This window comes from Aulonocara stuartgranti (assembly GCF_965226115.1).
Source record: "Aulonocara stuartgranti genome assembly, chromosome: 14".
In the NCBI taxonomy this organism is placed as follows: Eukaryota; Metazoa; Chordata; class Actinopteri; order Cichliformes; family Cichlidae; genus Aulonocara; species Aulonocara stuartgranti.
The window spans coordinates 24,323,791-24,342,294 of record NC_138950.1 but is presented as its reverse complement, the minus strand read 5'-3'; the positions used below and the strand labels follow the sequence as shown (position 1 = coordinate 24,342,294).

General features: G+C 38.7%; 1 long non-coding RNA gene across 2 annotated transcripts; it reads left to right on the top strand.

Annotated features, from left to right (window-relative positions):
* The first annotated feature begins 351 nt into the window (after positions 1-351).
* Positions 352-13,699, top strand: LOC309687105. Of its 2 annotated transcripts, none has more exons than XR_014270623.1 (3): positions 352-642; positions 1,602-1,672; positions 13,029-13,699. It is a non-coding gene; the product is annotated as an uncharacterized lncRNA (long non-coding RNA). The 2 variants fall into 2 exon arrangements; XR_014270624.1 differs by lacking the exon at positions 13,029-13,699 and adding an exon at positions 5,544-5,673.
* Positions 13,700-18,504: the final 4,805 nt, after the last annotated feature.

The following is an 18,504-nucleotide window of genomic DNA, read 5'->3' as shown; positions in this document are numbered from 1 at the left end:
TTTAGTATCATTTTCAGACATTGTGTTCTCTTGTTATACGTTGCCAACTCCTCTACTGGAGACAGGAGAGAATGAAAACTGTCCAGTGTTATTGATGTCATGATGTTACAGTGTGCTAGCATAGAGGCGTTGCTGCTTCAGCAGCATGGTTCGTCATTAAACGACTAAATAAGACTTGAGTTGCTGTGGTGAAAAGAAGATGAAGAGATAATTTCACAACACAAATCAGTGATACAGATTGAAAGCACACTTTAACTGGAATATAGAAAAAGTTATCACCGTGCTGATAATGCAGGGCAATGTTGTGACTTATAAAGTGTCCGCTTATTTTTATTTGTTCTCCAAATAACATCAGAAGCGTTAGCTAATGTAGCCTAAATCACTAGAGATTAGTGACGTGTCGGTCGTGAACGAAACGGCTCTTAGAGCCGGGTCTTTGACGTGACCGACGCGAGCCGGCTCCTTATCACGAGCCTTGGGGTTTTTTTTTTTTTGGTTTTTTTTGTTTTTTTTTCCTTTCTCTCACCCTCCTGCTTTACGCTGGGATGAGGGGGGAGGGGCGGTAGTTACACTCAGGCCCACAGGAACAGAGCAGCAGGGAGACAGAGAAAGAGCCAGGGACAACAGTGTCACATTAGAAAGGTATAGTAATCATCCACAACTATTTTCAGTTGCAGATGATAAAGGATTCAGAAAGTTCATTCATGCAGGTCCATATGACAGAGAATGTGCATGTTCTTTTTGTTTTCATATTTTAATTTATATTTAATTGTGTTGTGGTTTGCAGTGTTTTGTGTTGTTTCACTTTAAATTTGTTTAAAAGGAAAAAGCTGAAAATTTAAATGTGAATTATTGGTTTTTGTAGTATATGATTTTTTTATTACATTTTATGTGAAGTCAATAAATAAATGTTTGTTTATTGTGGCCCCTACAGACAAAGCACGTACAAACTCTGAAGCACGTACAAACTCTGAAGCACGTACAAACTCTGAAGCACGTACAAACTCTGAAGCACGTACAAAAGACAACAGAAGTGCTCCAGGATGCTGGGCACAGTGTTGAGCTTTTGTTACCTAGTGGCTACACAAGCCGGCAAGTACCAACGACCGGATTTGGTGTGTGGTAGTAACAGGTAAATGAACATTTTTTAAAATGATTTGAATATATATATGAGTGCTTGTGTATAAATACACAAACAATACACATATGCTTTCAATTGTGTAATTTAATTGATCTAGGTAGCTCTGTTTTGGAAGTTCAATCAACGCTAGAAATGGGTTTTGGAGTTTGTACGTGATTTGTCTCAGGGGGCCACTGCATATATAAACCACTTTTTTTACATTAGTAATTCCTTGTGTGCATAATTTTATATTATTGTTAATAATAAATTAATTAAAGCAACAAAACAACCCAAAGAGCCGGTTCGGAGCCAAAAGAGCCGGTTCTCTAAAAAGAGCGGTAAATCCCATCACTACTAGAGATTATTAGCTCATTTTAGCTTTCTGAGCCACTAGTCTGCTGATATATTGCTAGGTCCCAGCAAAGGAGCTGATGTACTTTATTATTTTTGTTTGCTAAAGATTTGTATTCCTGTTCTCCAGGTACTCCGGCTTCCTCCCACAGTCAAAACACATGCAGTGGGGTTAGGTCAAATGGTGATACCCCAATAAGGGTAAGCAGAAGAGCATAGGTGGATGGATAATTTTAGATCCATTTCATGAAATCTTTGTATGCTTTCCAGTAGCACACCTAAAAATGTCAGTGAATGTTCTAAAGAACATACTTATTGATATGAATAGTAGCATTTGACAGGATTCATATCACTATATCATAAACATTATAGTATTTACTGAACTGAAATAAGGTTTGTAAATGTGAAAAGAGTTCACAACAAGTAGCATATTCCAGTAATATTAATTGCAACTTGCTGTACGGATGAATTTATGACTGGGAGCTGAGTTGAGATTAACCCCTACAGTGTGCCTATACCTCAAATCCCTATAGTTACAACTGGCCTGTTGTAAAATATTAGCTGTTACTGAGGCATGTCATTTGGAATATGTCCATATTTACTATCATTTGGTGAATTTTATTTTCATTTATTTATAATGTATGCTGTATTTTTCCCATATGCATCATGCATTGTATGGCCTTTTTTTGAAAACATAACCTCTTAAAAAACTTTCTGAACTTTTTCATATAATTAACTATTTTGCGTGCACTATTTTATCAGTCCTACCATAACTGTCCACACATTACCTTCATAATATGAATATAATGCCTGTTATATTCACAGTAGACATTTTGAAGGGTAAATCGCTCATGATTAGGATAATCTAGAGTCATTAAGGACTTTAGTATAAAAATAGGAGCAGATTTCTTATTTCATTCTCTGCCCTAACTTCTTCTTTTAGCCTTTTTTTTCTTTCAAACTTTCCCCATCTCTCTTCTTCCACTTTGACATATCCCACCAGGCCTCCTGTCCCTACACTGCACTTTCCACAATGCATTTGACCAGCTTTCAAAAAGCATGTTCTTTCCCCCAGCAGTCTTTTCTCCTGTATCTTGCCCTAAATTCCACCTTCCATTAAAACACAGATCCCCAAGGCGTATCATTAGATATTTTAGACGTTCTCTCACTTTTATATATAAATAAACTAGTTTATGACTAACAAGAACAAAACAGGGCATTTTGTTCTCAGTGGGACATGGAAACTATTAATGTAAATAGCAGTGATGCAGAAGAGTAATGGATTAGTCCAATATAATATTTTCTTTATGTTATTAGCCTATATGTCCCTCGAGTCAGCTTTGGCATTGAGGGATCAGAACTCCTGAGCCTCTGTCTTTGGCTGCTAGCCAAACCACAATGTCCTGGATCCTTGTGTTCTTACTGCAGTTGGCTGGCTGGGCTCACTCTTAGAGATACAACGAGAAGTTAAGTCATTTAGAAGAAGTTCAGACTTGAGGTGCTGCTCCTCTGAATCAAAAACAACCAGTTGGGAAAGTACTACTATCTGTCTAGGATTTCTCCCAGGAATCTGGGATGCTTAGTTGTGGTGCTACTTTGCAACCTGGAACTGGGTAAGCTGTTGAGTTGGATGGATGGTTTATAAGACAGGATAGAATATTCACGTTTATTTTGCAGGCCCCTTAAAACAGCAAAACAAGTTGGATGTAATCTCCTTCAACTCCTTCCAGCTATAAGCTTTTTTAAAATTATTATTCTCCCAGCAGGGTGGTGATGCGCTGTCGATAAGTGCATTCTTACAGTTATGTGAAACTTATATCACATTCAACAGAAATTGATCCTATCTGTATGTGGGCCTGGATTTTGAGCTGTCTGCTTTCATCAACACAAACAAAGGTGGCAGCTGGGTAGACAGTTGTTATTTTTGGCTGTCATCGTTTTTTTGGGAGCAAGCATGAAGCATGAAAATGGGTGGGGGAGTCAAAATTCTACCATTTTTCTTTTTTTGTTGTTGAATCTTTACAGCAGTGAATGGGTCCACAGAAAAGACGCCAAAATATATATTCACATCACAAATGTAACAAACCCACATTAGAATATACACTTGAAAAAAAAATGTTACCAAAAAAAAAGGTGTTGTTTGGTAATATTTTAGTAGAGTAGCACAAATAGGCAAAGCACTGTTCAATGTATTACCACTCCCACAGCTGCTAAAAAAAAAAAAATTATGGCCTAATTTGCTTCTTTAACATCTGTATAAAAAGATGCAGTCAATGCTCATAAATTTCTGCATAATATGTAAAAGTGAAACTCTTGACATTTGTGTGTATGTGTGTTTTGGGGCTTTTTAGTTTAAATGAAAGAGAAACGATTCATTCATAATTCTCTGTAATTATTTTTAAAGCAGCAGCACCACCACTACCAGCGCTAAAGTAAAGTCTAAATGAAAAACTGTTTGTGCTGTTGCAATATAGCGTTTAAGCCCATCATTCCCGGTGAAAAAAAACAAACCTCCCAGACATTTTACAGACAAATTAAAAGACGAGGAAAAAAAGGACGCAGCAGGGATGAGCAAAATACTTGCCACCCTTGCCAGCTGTGGTGTTGGGTGCACGGGCAGTCTCTGATGGTGTAATAGTAGAGAAAGACTGTGGGTAACACTGCATTTCGATATAGTCAGAGGTGGAAAATGGGTGTATGGAATATGAAAAGCCCTAACACTGTTATCGTTGACTGTCTGTGTGTGTGAGATGCGATGTGACAGCTGAGCAGGGCTGTGAGGGCAGAGATGAATTCACAAATGGTAGCCCCAGGGACCCGTGGGTTTCGGGGGAAGGTGGTTGGAAGGGGCGAGTGGGTAACGGTGCATGCTGGGGAGAGTAAGAGGGAGGGCTGGTGAGGGTAAACTGCAGTGTGGCCAGGAATGTCCCTTTACCACTGTGCTCCAAATGTAATGCAACAACAATTCAGTATTTAGGATCTATCCTCTTCACATGAGACAAACACGAGGAAAGCATTGTGCATATTGAGTTGTTGTGAAGCCCTCATGGCAGGAGGTTACTTTCAAGGTCAGCAGCAAGGTCAGTATCTGCGATGTGCACAGTTTGGAAAGTGTGTTGTGTGCATCAAATATGAAGTTACATCTACCCAACTGCTGGTTATAGTAACTCAGTAAAGAGACTGGGAAAAGGTGTGGGAGAGCTACCATGCTCATCCTTTTAATCCAAAGTCTGCAGTGGGTGCCTGAAACCCCATTGTAACCACAATATACTCCATTAAGTCAGGATCCAGTCATGCAGGAAATACTCATGTGCATAACCTTATGAATCAGTGAGCTCTAGAATTGATGACAGAGAGATTTTTGGACAGAGCCAAGATAGCTGTTTCTCCAGTACAGTCTATGCTCGCTAATTGGCTGACCCCCATATTTAACAGACAGCCACAATATGAGAGCAACATCGAGCTTGTCATCTTGATGATGGTGGTGAAGTGCTGTTGAGCTGGGTTGTGAGTGCAGAGGCGAAAGTATATGATTCACATCATTTTCATACTCATTAAACCATTCAGGGATCCCTCTTGCCCTGTAGAAGAGGGCATTAGCATCCCGAGGCTATTGAGAATCTGCCTGTTTTAAGACTATTTTAAGTCACATGCTAACACACACACACACACACACACACACACACACACACACACACTTATTTGAAGATATCTTCATGTACTAATAGAAAGTCATTACTTATCCCCTTCTGTCATTCCCATGATTCATAAAGTCTTGCAGTTTATCCAGAGGGAATCCCTCAGAACTTGTGCGTCAAATAATGTCCTCCAAGAGCCAGTTTGTACTTTGTACTGTTCAGACATATAATGACCTTTCAATAATTCAGGTCCTTGTCTTCATGGTTATGAGCTCTCTAGTACAGTCACAGTCAAGCTCATTTGTGTCACATGTGTTTTGTTTGTGTTTTCCATTTATTAAAAAAAAAAAATCATATTCTTTCACATTTAAACTGTCACCAGCTCACATTTTTAACCCTCCATCTGTCACTTCTGTCCCCTTTCCTTCCTCCAGGACAACAGATGGTAACTGTGGATGCTAATTTCTGTCATGTTTCGGCCTCCAATATTCCCTGAACAGTACCGCTGCATGCGCTTAATGCACATATGTATGTAGTAAATTGTTGAATTCTCAGAATGTTCAATAAATGCTCAATTTAAAAAAACTGATTATGTTAAAAAAAACGTTTGAATTTTCTGGCAATTATTTCATGGTGCAGGTCTTAAAAGGTTAATAGCACATTGCAGCTAACATTAGGCATCAATCTATCAAGCTGCCAATGCTTTGGACTGCCTTACATTCTCATCAGCAGTGGAAAAGCTAATAACAGATGCCACCGTGAGACTGACAGCAGAGAGAGGGACATAGTGAATAGGTGTATGTGTTTGCTGATCCTGTTGCACGAAAAAGAGAAAAAAAAAAACCCCCAACCCAATTTGGCATTTTAAATAGCTGCGCTGTCTCTTGCGCAGCCAATCGAGGCCATTAATTAAAAGGACATGCCCTGTTGAAGCTCAAATTAAATCTCACCTTTATTCACCGGAGGAGATGTCTGTAAAGAATGATCTCTTTCCTGCCCCATCCTAAAACTACGTAATCTAGACTACAGACTTTATCATAATTGGATGAAAGTGATTTATACCTGGTAGGGAGAAATGATGAGAGGGACACCTAATCTACTTTACCACACACACAACACACACCACCAGACTCAAAGCCTTTCTCTTGCATATGCCATATACAGTAATTCTACAGTTTTAAATCAAGTGAGTTCTATGTTATCATGACTGATGTTTTTATTTGCAAATGATTGTGTCAAGTCATTGCAAAGCTCAAAAGCCATTTGTTATGAGATTGTTCCACAACTAAAGCCTGTGGCTTTTCTAGTTTTGCCTAATATCTGCTATCTGCACGTATATCCTAAAGTCTAAAGCTCTACATTCTGGATTTCTGTTCTTATCAGTGCAAAAGTATTATGTACCTGGACTTAACATTCACAACATGCCGAGCAGATAGTCCCTATTTCCTTGGTTCCTTGTCCAGAATTTTCTTTTGTTCTTCCAAAAGAAATAAACACAATAAATAATTAAACACATCAATAAATGTCATAAGAAAAAATGCCTGGAGTGCAGGGAGCCTCGATCAAGTCTGAATCTGAACTCTCTTTTTATTCAAGTATGACTCAACTTTGATTAACTAACTCATACGGTATGCTCATCTTCTGCTCTGCTCCATATAATTCCTCATATCTCTGAATTTTGACTCAACTTAGAGTGCTGATCTATGTTTACACTTCCATTTGCATTCTTGATTTTTTTTTCTTTAGTTAGTAGTATTTTACACACTTCTGCCTGCAGTGAGATTCTGCTTGTGGCAAAATGCAACCTACTCATATTTCAGGTAGATGCACTTTTCACCTCAGAGGAAGGTCCTAGGAGAGGTCTTGTTTGAGCAAAAATTCTCACCATGTCTAACTGTAAAGAGTGAAGGAGTGCTTGCTGCACTGGTGTACTTCCATGCATAAGGAAGAGATGGCAGCATTAGGGAAGCTTTAAAAATATATCCACAAAAGGCTTTTGATTTATTCAGCTCTGCAGGCAACTAAACTAGGAAGGTCTTTGAATACTTTAATGAAGCAAGTGCTGTGACTTGCTACAATGATAAAATGCTGAGCTTGATCTAAACAAATTTTTTTTGCTTTTTTGCACAGAATTGTGGTGTAACTCAAGAAATGCAGTCCTGGTATAAATGACTTCATTTTATTGGAAAAGTAGAATTGTTAACAAGGTGGGAGTTTGAGACTGATGTGCAGTTTTAATCCCTTTGGTTCCAGCACAACAATTTTCCTTAAATTAAAATAAATGAATAAAAAACACAAGACAAATGACAATGGGACAATTTGTGCCGGAGAATCACTCAAAGATCAACAGGAAGAGTGCAACTGAAGTTTCTTATTTATTTATCATCAACCCAGCTGAACACTGCTACTCATGAAGGTAACTAAAATTTAACCTGTATCACTCCCTCCAGTGGATTTATTCTTCCATCACAGTTCTCCTCCAAACCACCATAAAATCCACCGTCAAACTGTGATTACATAAATGTACAGAATGACCACACATAAATGTTACAAATAAACATTTAAACCAAAGTTAGCAAATGCGCGATAAACAAAATACAGTTAACATACCTCGCTGGCTGCACATAACCGTGAGGGAATGAACCACTTCAGAAACAAAAACTTAAAAATAATTCACAACTTCTTCTTCTTTACAGCTTCCTTTTACTTTGAAACAGCTTATTTAATCCTTATTGTGACTAAGTTAACTTATAGCTTAGCTTCTTTGCACATGCTTTCTTGACTACCCTTTGCGTCACTTAAAAGGGCCTGTGTGCAACACAGAATGTAACTTAGTTCTTACCCCAAAAGGAACAACAATAAATAACATACATAAACACAATAAATTAAACAAATTGACATAATTAACATTTATGGCAGTTAAAACCTGAACAAGAGAATAAGCATAACAGAAAAACACAGGACAACTCAGTGGGAAAGAACATCAACGAGGCACTTTTTGGTAAGTTAGTGTACCTGAGAAGACAAGGATCACCTAAATACACATACTATAGCATTTACAGTGGGATATCCCACTCTGAGGCCCATACCACTAAACAAACCCCCTTACCTTTTTAAGCCTCTAAAATTTGCTGTGTTCTTTATTCACCTCTTGTTATTTCAGATGTAACAAAAGAAAAGAGGAGGGGAGGGGAGACGGTAATAATGTTTTCACCACCATATATCGGGAGCCGATGCGCACCTAATGAAATGGATGACACGGAGGACGTGTTGCTGATATAGTGGTAATTACCAACTGCTGCCACTGCAATACCTACACTGCCTCAGCCACATGTTCATAGCCCTGAGCACTACTTAGGCAGTGCTCAGGGCAACTCTTCAATCAACACTCTTCTCCCTGTCTGTTACTGCTCTCGTCAATGTCTGCCATGGGTTGTGGTTGTTTATCATTCTTCGCACAAGCTTCCAAGGGATTCCCATTCACTCTTTACCTGTGCCAAGTAGCACTGCTACTAACAAGTGTATTTTAATTATGATATTCATGGTATTTTTGGTATTTTGCTTTTAAGTGAACAGTTTTGCATTTTCTATATTTTTATACTTTTTTCTTTTCAAAAGTATTTTCAGAAGCTTGTGGTGCAGTAAAACTCACATATACTTTAATTACACAAATGTTATGTAGGAGTAGGTAATGAAAAATAGATGTTGATATGAAAATAACTGTGTAATATTATACTACAGTATATTTGTAACTAACCAGACATCTCATTCTCTTTCTCTTAGCAAAACTTTCTGTGAAGATAAAACACATTTTTGGGTCAAATTGAAAGAAACGCAGCTGTGAAATGTAGAAGTGAGGTCAGGGGTCAAATGTGACCTGATGTTTGGATGCAGACTATAATGTGATGTTTAGAATCCCCATATGCCAGTGTAATTTCCTAAATACAAACAAACGCAGCATTAAGAAAAAAGACATTTTATTCAAGTTTGACCTTATTTGACCTTAAAGAAGAGCCCAGAGATCCAAAGTAACGTGATACTTCATTCCCTTTATGCCTATATGTTGTCAATACAAACAATGGCAGCAAGAAATATAATTTTAAATATCTTTTTATAGCATTATTATCACTTTGATCTTCAGCTCAGTCTATTGCCATTGAAGGTAAGGTCAGAGGTCAGATGTGAAATAATGTTTGAAATCTTTATATAATACTTTCTATATGTTGACAACATGAACAAAAACCTTTCAGCCAAACTCTGTAGATTAAGTACTGAAATACTGACCATGCCCTGTTTGAAAAGGAGCAGGAAGAAACAAACGTTTCTGATCCCTATTTAACTCATCATATATTTCTTTTTCTTGGTACTATACAATTTAATAGTCATTGTCTAATACACAGTCCCTTGTTACATTGATATATACATATTTATATCACATATTGAACTAGGATTATTTAACTATACTTATCTAAAAATATTGTATAATATAACAATTATCCATATTTAACACACAGAGTAACCTTTTTCACCCTCAGTGTATGCAACCCATCCATTCAGTGTCAAAATGTTTAATATTTTAACACCCTGGCTCATCCATATACTGCTTTAGAAGTGTGATCTAATTTTCTAAGACTGATTTATATATATATATATATATATATATATATATATATATATATATATATCGAAGAATCCATAGGTCCGTCATCCTATTCATGTAGCCCCTGCCGCCGGGGTTACTTGCGTAGTAGCATTCCAACAACGCCCTGTTTTCGTCTCTTGCCCACCGAGATATATATATATATATATATATATATATATATATGTCTCTACATAGTAATTGAAGTATGATAAAACCATTGAACAGAGTAAAATATACAATGTCTTCTGTTTCAGAACGTGCCTTGTTTTTCCCAAAGTGCTCTTTGCTATTTCTGTGTAGTTAACTGTATGCCCCGTAGCAGCATCCATAGAATAAATCAGGAGTTTGTGGATACTACATTCTTAAGCCTGCGCATTAAAAGTCAGGAGTTTACACAACTCAGATGTGTCTTTGTGGTTTTGTATTTGCTGAAGCTGGCTACAGGTGAAATTGTTTGGACAGATAATGCCACAAGAAAGAAGAAAAGATGAAATCCATGACTTGCTGTATTCACCAATGACATAATAGGGAGCAGCAATTCCAACATTACAAGGTTTAAAATCCCTGATTGCAGTGAGTAGACATGGGATGCCATGCTTGGTCAACACAAGGGCCTGAACTTACAGAATAGTCGGTCGGTCACTCCCATTCACTCTTTCAAACCTAACAGACGGCTCATTAACAGAAGAAACATGTTTTAACAACAAACGATTATACACAGAACCTAGCACTGCGAGTGGAATTGCAACACCTGCAGAGACCCTTAAAGCTAATTTGGGAGAAATCCTTTGAGTGAGACATTAACTCAGCACAAATGCTATGAAAAAAACTCAATTAACATTTAACCAAGTGATGAAATACAACAATACAAACAAGTGAGCCTCCAGGCACAATGAAAATAAGCCCTCATTAGCCAGATGGAAATTATTAAAATAAGATAATAAGAAGACCTCCCTCAGTGCACGGCTGTGCGGGGGTGAAAAAGTTAAATATGTTGCTTTTATTTACCACAGACGAACATTAACAACGAATATTCATAAGAAGGAAAAAACTGTTTATCTCACAAGCACACAATTCCAATTTGAGAACGTAAACAACTTACAAACTTATTATATTTGACTTACTTTCTTTCTGTGCTTTAACGCTTGTTAATTTTTTGATTTCAGCTTGAAAAAAAAATTACTCTAGCCTGCTAAATAATGCTGATGTCCTTTAAAATGACTAAATCACAGCTTTGGGCAGCTTTGTGGATGGCTGCATTGATTTCAGAGTTGCTGGTCTTTAACTTCGACAGCTTGCTTATCTTGTCTCTGTATCATAATGGAATTAAAGCATTAGAAGCAGAAGCGCAAGCTACAAGAGCGGAAATTATCCCAACTTTTTTTTTCTTTCCCAATATCTACTATTAATAAAGTCTCATATCATTCTAAGGACTGCTTATTCTCTCATTCTTGCATTTCACTGTAGTTGCCTCAAACCATCTTCCTGACACACATTCCTGACCCCACTGATGAATAAAGGATTGCTTTGGGATCTGTGCTCTGTCATTCAATTCTCCTCACTCTACTCACCATCTCCCTGAATCTGTTGAATTTGAATTTCCGTCTGTACCAGTCAGTTATCTATTTTTCAACCCCCACAGCCTCACTCTTTATGACTTCCTCCAGACTCTGTAAAGGATGATAAAGAAAACAATAAACCGAGTATTTATGTAATATCCTGCAATATGATGTTCTCGCAGTGGCTGTGAGGCAGGACTGCAGCAACACAACAGCCACATGCATGCAAAGCTTGGCTGTACAGATTTGATTTATGGAACACCGTCAGCCCTCATATCCACTACTATTATTGTACTCAACTGCATTTTTTCCCTACACTTGCTGCATGGATTGATTGCACAATTTATTTACTTTGTGACAGATTTTAAATAGGAAGCATCAAACCATTGAGTAACCTTGATGCAAGTGCGGCTACAAGGCTGCTGCTCTGAAGAAAGCAAAGTGTGGAAATGTACATTTCTGTTCTTTTCAATTGTCCATGCAAGGGTCACAGTTAGCTGCTTTCATTTTGCATTAATCTAACATCAGTGTAAGTTGTTTAAACTGTGCGAGATACATGCTCACACCTAAATTGCATGACTCATGAAGACATGTTCATTGAATTAGAGAATACAGGGAAGTAAAGATATCTAGCCTTTTGAGGGATTTTAGCTAAAGTAATACAATAAGTGTGCTGGTAGGGATTCAGTGTCTTTATCAAGAACCTTTCAGCAGTGTGAATGCACATTTGCTTTTGTGGGGATTGAATGTATGACTGTATAATTCAGTCTCTCAAATAACTAGGTCACCCCTTTGCCCGTATTACAATGTGACGTTCTTGTAATTAGTCCCTGTGCTAGACTGTGTGCATATATGGAATATGAGCAGTGCCATCAGTCCATTGTCTATTGTTAGCTATTTCATCAACTTTATCTACTAGTTAATGTATGAACCTTTGCTTTTTGTTGCCAGAGGCCCAGAGCAGAGAATCTAAAATTAATATTTCATAGTGCTCCAAACCTGTCAGACAAATTTATGTAGACGTTCCGTCAATAAATGGTTGAAAGATTGATGGAATATGATGTCCCCGGGTGGAGCATGAAGCAGCTGGCGGGAGTGTTGATACTGTTTTACTGTTAGTTATTTCTTCTAATCTATGGGGCAGCCAGCTAATGCAGTGTTGCATGCGTCAGTGCGGTGAAAGCAAAAGAGCGTAATGTCCCATTTTGCTGTGTATCAGTGTGTGTATGACCACATCTAACATGCACATGACTGTGTTTAATCAGCACAAGTATTTATCTAAACCTATCATACAGCATCAAAATTATATGTGGAAGAGAACTGACTGCAAATTAGTTGAGAAGTGCAGTGAATCTCTTTCAGCTACTAGTTAGATTATGAAGATTTTGCTGTATCAATTCAATATGTTTCAGATTGGGTTCCATTACAGGACTGATCATTTAATATTGTAAAGAGATTATCAGTATTATTAGTTATTTACATTTGTCAGCTGTGGCTGACAGGTGAATGCAACCAATTCCTAACTAAACTGTGTGTAGCCTAATTTGGAATATAACAGAATTTCACACCCAGATTTTGAAAAGGATTTCAGCCGAGCTCCAGCTGGTTTTTACTCAATTCTGTAATTAAGATGTACAAAGACCATGTTTTTAAAGATTAATGAGCAGAAATTACCATGAGCTCTCTGTGCCTCTGTGACATTTGTCTTCTACCTGCAGGTCCTGGGGCATGTGCCCAGAGGGTTGCCTGGAGGCCCACAACCATCCATGGAATCCAGAATGGACACTCAAAATGGACAATTACAGAAAAGGCAAAGATCTAAAAGCTGACCAGGAAAATGTGTTTTTAATTAGTGTTTTTTAAAAGGAGAAGACTAAAGCAAATGTAAATTAGTTTTGCACTTGGAGAACACACTTACTAAAATCAGCTGACTATACTTACAAATGAAATATGGTATTTTCTGGCCATTTTTAATCACAAAAATCCCACTCAGGCTCGTTTCCTTTCTGTCACAAGTTACAGAGACAGAAAAGTTTCAAGCATATTTACACATAAGCAGCCACACAATACCTGCCCGTCATTTTGTTTTTCTCAGTTCGTAGTTTCATAGCTAAAATTCTCTGTCATCGTTATCAATTAGCTGAATGCCAATGCAAATGCTGCATGTTTTTGCACAGAGAAAACCCACAAGCCAAGGACAGAAGGACTGCATAATATTAGTTGTGACAATGACAGATCCAAACCCCTGGAACGGCCTTCAATAGATTTGACATGGTCCCTTCTTGCCAGATCTGTCAAACTCCTCTTGAACTTTTCTTTCTATTATTTTGTGGTGAGGAACACAGTACCGCCTAGAGCAGCTCCTGCATGGGTTTGAAGTAATGTGCTTTACCCTGACAGTGACGATAAAGGGCCTGGGCTTGGTGGGGGTTGGGGGGTGGATAAACAACGCGCAGGTCTCCAGAGAGCTTTCTGTGAATATGAAGGTTAGCGCCACAGTTTTATGCCAATGTAAGGCTGGCATTTGCTTCAAGTGGTCCACAAAGCCACAGCAAGCAATTAATGAACACCCTGAGCATTGCACTGAAAAAGAATTGACCTTCCTTTGCTCTCTGTAACCACTCGCAAAGCTTATCCATGAAATGACAAGGCTAAATTAAATTTTATTTCATTTGCATCATTGGCTTCATGGAGGGTGGCAATTTTAGCCCAAGCCTTGGCTAGTTAAACAGCCTCTTAACTGTGTGACAGCCATGCGTGGTTTATACAGTCTACTTTCTGCAGTTTTTTTAAACCCATAGTAAATATACAAGAACGATGCCAGCGTCGTTACGGCGGAGTTATGGGATCTCGAGTGCCGTTTGATAGAGCAGAAGTCCTGTTTCAGAACAGCTGTGTTATCTTGTCTAAGTGGAGGAATTTCCTTATGAATTCAAATCAGTATAATTTCTTAAATATACGGACATTACAGATGGTGGTCTGACTGACTGCTGGGTTCTTTATCCAGTGAGTGTAATTCCCTCAGCAAAATTACATCAGTGACAAGAGCCAGATTGTTAGCCTAAAACTCAAGTGCGAATTAGAGAAAGGGTTTTAATCTGGCAGTTTTGCATGTAAAACAAATATTTGCATCACAAGGAGTTGGCATAGCATCCTCTGATCAGCTGATTACCATAGTGATGAGACTCTTCAAAGGGAAAACTTTCTTCTTCGGGGGGGTTGAACTCAGAGTTACAGGTTATAAGCTGCAATATTGACTGTCTCTGAGGGCATGTTCTGCTCAGCAGCAGGAATATGGAACACTCCACTGTTGATTATAATGAAGTTGCGGGGGGGGGAAAAAGGCAAAAGCTTACTTTGGGAAGAGGGGGAAAAAAGAAGCAGTCTCTTTCTGACAGAGCTCATTATCCTCTCTGAAGGTGTTCGAAGCTTTAAAAAGCAGCAGCCGAGAGAGAAGAAGAAGGGGAGGAGTTGGCGATGGGATATATAGAAAGGTTGGATATTTGTGAAGAACTTAACAGTAGTGATCCATTTCTTAATTATTCCACCAGGACCATATTTTCCTCAGTTCCCTAGCTAATAAACGCCCTACATACGGTACCTTTAGCAAAGAGAATTATTCTGCTCCCCAACAGACAGGCTTCAGGGTGACCCTTGCTATCTGAAATGTGCTGACACCTCACTTCCTGGAACAGTTAAAGGAAATAGTGGTAATGATGGGATTGGGGTTGAATGATTAGTGGATCCAAATGAAATGTCCCGCTTTTTCCCCTTTAATAAAACAGAGGGTTGTTTCTGCACTTAATAATATACTGTAAGTTAATATTAGTCATCATAATGCGGGAAACTGAAGAATAAGAGGGGCTTTTTGAATGAAGCAGTGGAAATGGAAAAAGAATTTTGGATGCCCTTCCACAGCACTTTGTGTGTGTGTGTGTGTGTGTGTGTGTGTGTGTGTGTGTGTGTGTGTGTGTGTGTGTGTGTGTGTGTGTGTGTGTGTGTGTGTGTGTGGGTTGCTAGACATTTCCTTTTTTCTGATACTGTTTCTCAGCACTGCAGCACTGTAGCAAAGGGATGGATCTCCCTTAATGTGGGCCTATTTGAGAGAGAGAGAGAGAGAGAGGGAGACCATGAGTAGGGAATCACAGAAATGAAAATGATGTCGCAGCATGTCAGGGCGGCAGCAACATGCAGCTCTGATATTGCGATAACAAGCATGTTGCAGAGACAGAGAAAGCTGTGAAGTAACAAAGCGGCTTGGACACCCCATCCAAAGCTTTTTGAATCCATTTGTTTTAGAAGGCTGCTGAAACGGGGTGGCATGCTGCCAGTTTTCAGATCTTCTCTGCGTGTGTGTAACAGAGAGACTCAGATGCATGTCTCAAGGTAAGGACAGGATACCCGAAGACTTGCACCTAATACTTGAAACAATCCTGCAGAAATGAATAGACTGACTAATGCTTAACTTGTTTGGCTGACTATACGCACTGCAGCTTTTCTGCCGCTCTAATGTGCTGTAATCCATCAATCTTTGAGTCACCTCCATGCAGGATCATACACGCATAGCACATTTGCATTCTACGTGGTCTCCACAAAGTACAGCACCACTACTGTTGTTCTGCACTCCTGAATAATAAATGGCATCTAGCACAAAACCGGTTCTCCTTGCTCTGTGGATTTAAGTGTAATTGATCCATACATTGTTACTGGCAGTACAGGAGTCACACAAACACCATCTCTGTCCATTGATTCTGCTAAATCTCGGATCAGGAGGTGTAAAATAAGATTACATATAGGTGGGAGCTACTGCTGGATAAGCTCTGAGTTGCACTTTAAAAGGTAGAGGCCATTAAGCTGTGTGTGTGTGTGTGTGTGTGTGTGTGTGTGTGTGTGTGTGTGTGTGTGTGTGTGTGTGTGTGTGTGTGTGTGTGTGTGTGTGCTGAATCCATTGAAGCCGCTCTGTGACATCACGCTGCCGAAGAGGGATGGCTCAGCTAAACTTTCATCCCACAAATATTCATGCCTATTTAATTATCCAGAATCACTTTATTCCACATGAATTATGAATATTAATGAACAGGGGGAAGGGCAGCGAAAGGGTGTGCTGTGTATATGCTCTGCCTAAAGGAAAGATTGGTGTTACACAAGGATGTGCGCAGCCACCAGTCAATCGCTTCACAGTCACAACAAACGCTCCAGGGCAGAGGTCAGATGCAGAATTAGCCTTGTGTGGCTAAATGGCCTTAAGATTTCACCCATATATGACCAGACCATGGGTGGCTGCTGATGGCCTATTTCTGGGATCCTGCTGTGACTTTCCCCCTTGGCAACTGCACATTTGGATTTTGTCTTGCCCTTGAGCATTGTTCCCATTTTGTCATGTTTTTCTTCTTCCCCTATTAATTAAACCAATGCAGCCAAGTCTAACATAAAGGCATAAACCTAGTCATATAAAAAGAAATGAATGCATTAACCTTAATGTTGGTAAAGGTATGAGGTGATGGATTTAAGTTAAATATCATGATTTCAAATTGGGACCTTGCTTTCCTGATTTTAAATTTTAGTTTTGCTGACCATCATGCCATATGTACAGACTGGCAAACACGATAGTGAACCTTTCTTATACTTAAATCAACAATAGAAAAAGTCTTCTGGTATCCACATAATGCAACGTTCCTGAAAATGTAGAAAAATGCTTCTGTGATGGAAATATCAGCCCATTTAGAAACCTTTAAAGTTAGAAGAAACCTGAAAGTGGGCTGCAGGCTAAAGGAGAAACATAAAAGAGAGTATTCCTATGACAATAGATTTAAAGTCCTCCACTTAAAAAAGAAAAAGAAACTCTCTTGGCATTGTTTTTTCCCCTTTCTTTTTTTCCTTCCTTTCTATGAAGCACAGGAACCCTCTCACATGCCTGCAGATAAAAAGCAGCTCTGTCAACCCACTATCACTGGATCAATGCTGCCATCTACTGCTACACTTCCACACTTGTCAGGATACAGCTCATTACAGTATTTAGTGCTGTCTAATTACTGAAATGGTTGTTTTCAGGCAATGTTAATTATTTAAATCATATCTAATTCGGTTTAGAAAGCATGCATTTTTTCCCACTGGGTTTCTAATGAGCTTTTTTACAGATTTAGCGGGTGTGCCTGTTTCATCTTGCTCTTCATTTATCCATTTCCCTCATCACTGCACACTTTGTCCTGTGTTTTATTCTTGCAGTGGCTTCTTGAATTCCTTCCAATAGTGTTGGGTAGGGGTGGGATAGCATCAGGGAGATGTATGGGGTAATGGCAATGTTGGATCCAAAAATAGATTCAAGGGCTTTAGTCATCAAATAGCATACTGCACAGGTGTAGTTTTATGGTCTAGGCTCTTTTTTATTGCTTCCATTGCAACCTTGCAGTACTATAAATCATAAGCATTTTGTTGGAGTGTACCGAACACATCAAGCATTTACAGCTATGCAACACAGCACTGATCCCCCGAGACCCGATGACAGCCAAGATTTGGTGTTAAATTGCAGTGTTTATTGCCAAATGAGTAACAGAAGTGATGGAAACACCACCTTACATACAATGTCTCACAGATACATGAATGGAGGTATGGGTTTTTTTTTTTTTTTAGTGTGCAGTCCACAAATTTCCTATATACAAAATCAAAAGGTGGGTGGGTGGCTGCTTTTCCAATTGCGAATGATAGACCATCCCTGCTTCTGCCACTCAAGCTTAATCATACCAGAAATTGTGAAAAGCTTCCCGGGGCATGAAGGAGAAAGTCATTATATTTTAAACTGGTCTAATTAATATGGAGGACTGGCATTGACTGTAAAATTATCTGATTAAGATGAGAGTAAAGCCTGTCATGCTGCTTGCCTGACCTCCACTATAACAAGATCACCACCATCAGATGCACTTATTTCGAGAGCATGTACCAATGACCTACAGATTTTTTAATAAAAAAAATAAATTAGTTAGAAAGACTTAAAATGATTTGGTAAAAAGAACAGGTGAAAATGATGTCTGCAAATATGATAGTCATTTGTGGGAGCTAATCATTTCAATCTGCAGGCCAGCTGTATTCTTAGTATTCAGTATTCTGTCGATTTCACTGAAGAAAATTGAATATGTCACAGTATGTGAATAACTCAATAATGAATGTCAATGTTGTTCCTACTGTGACAAAGGCCTA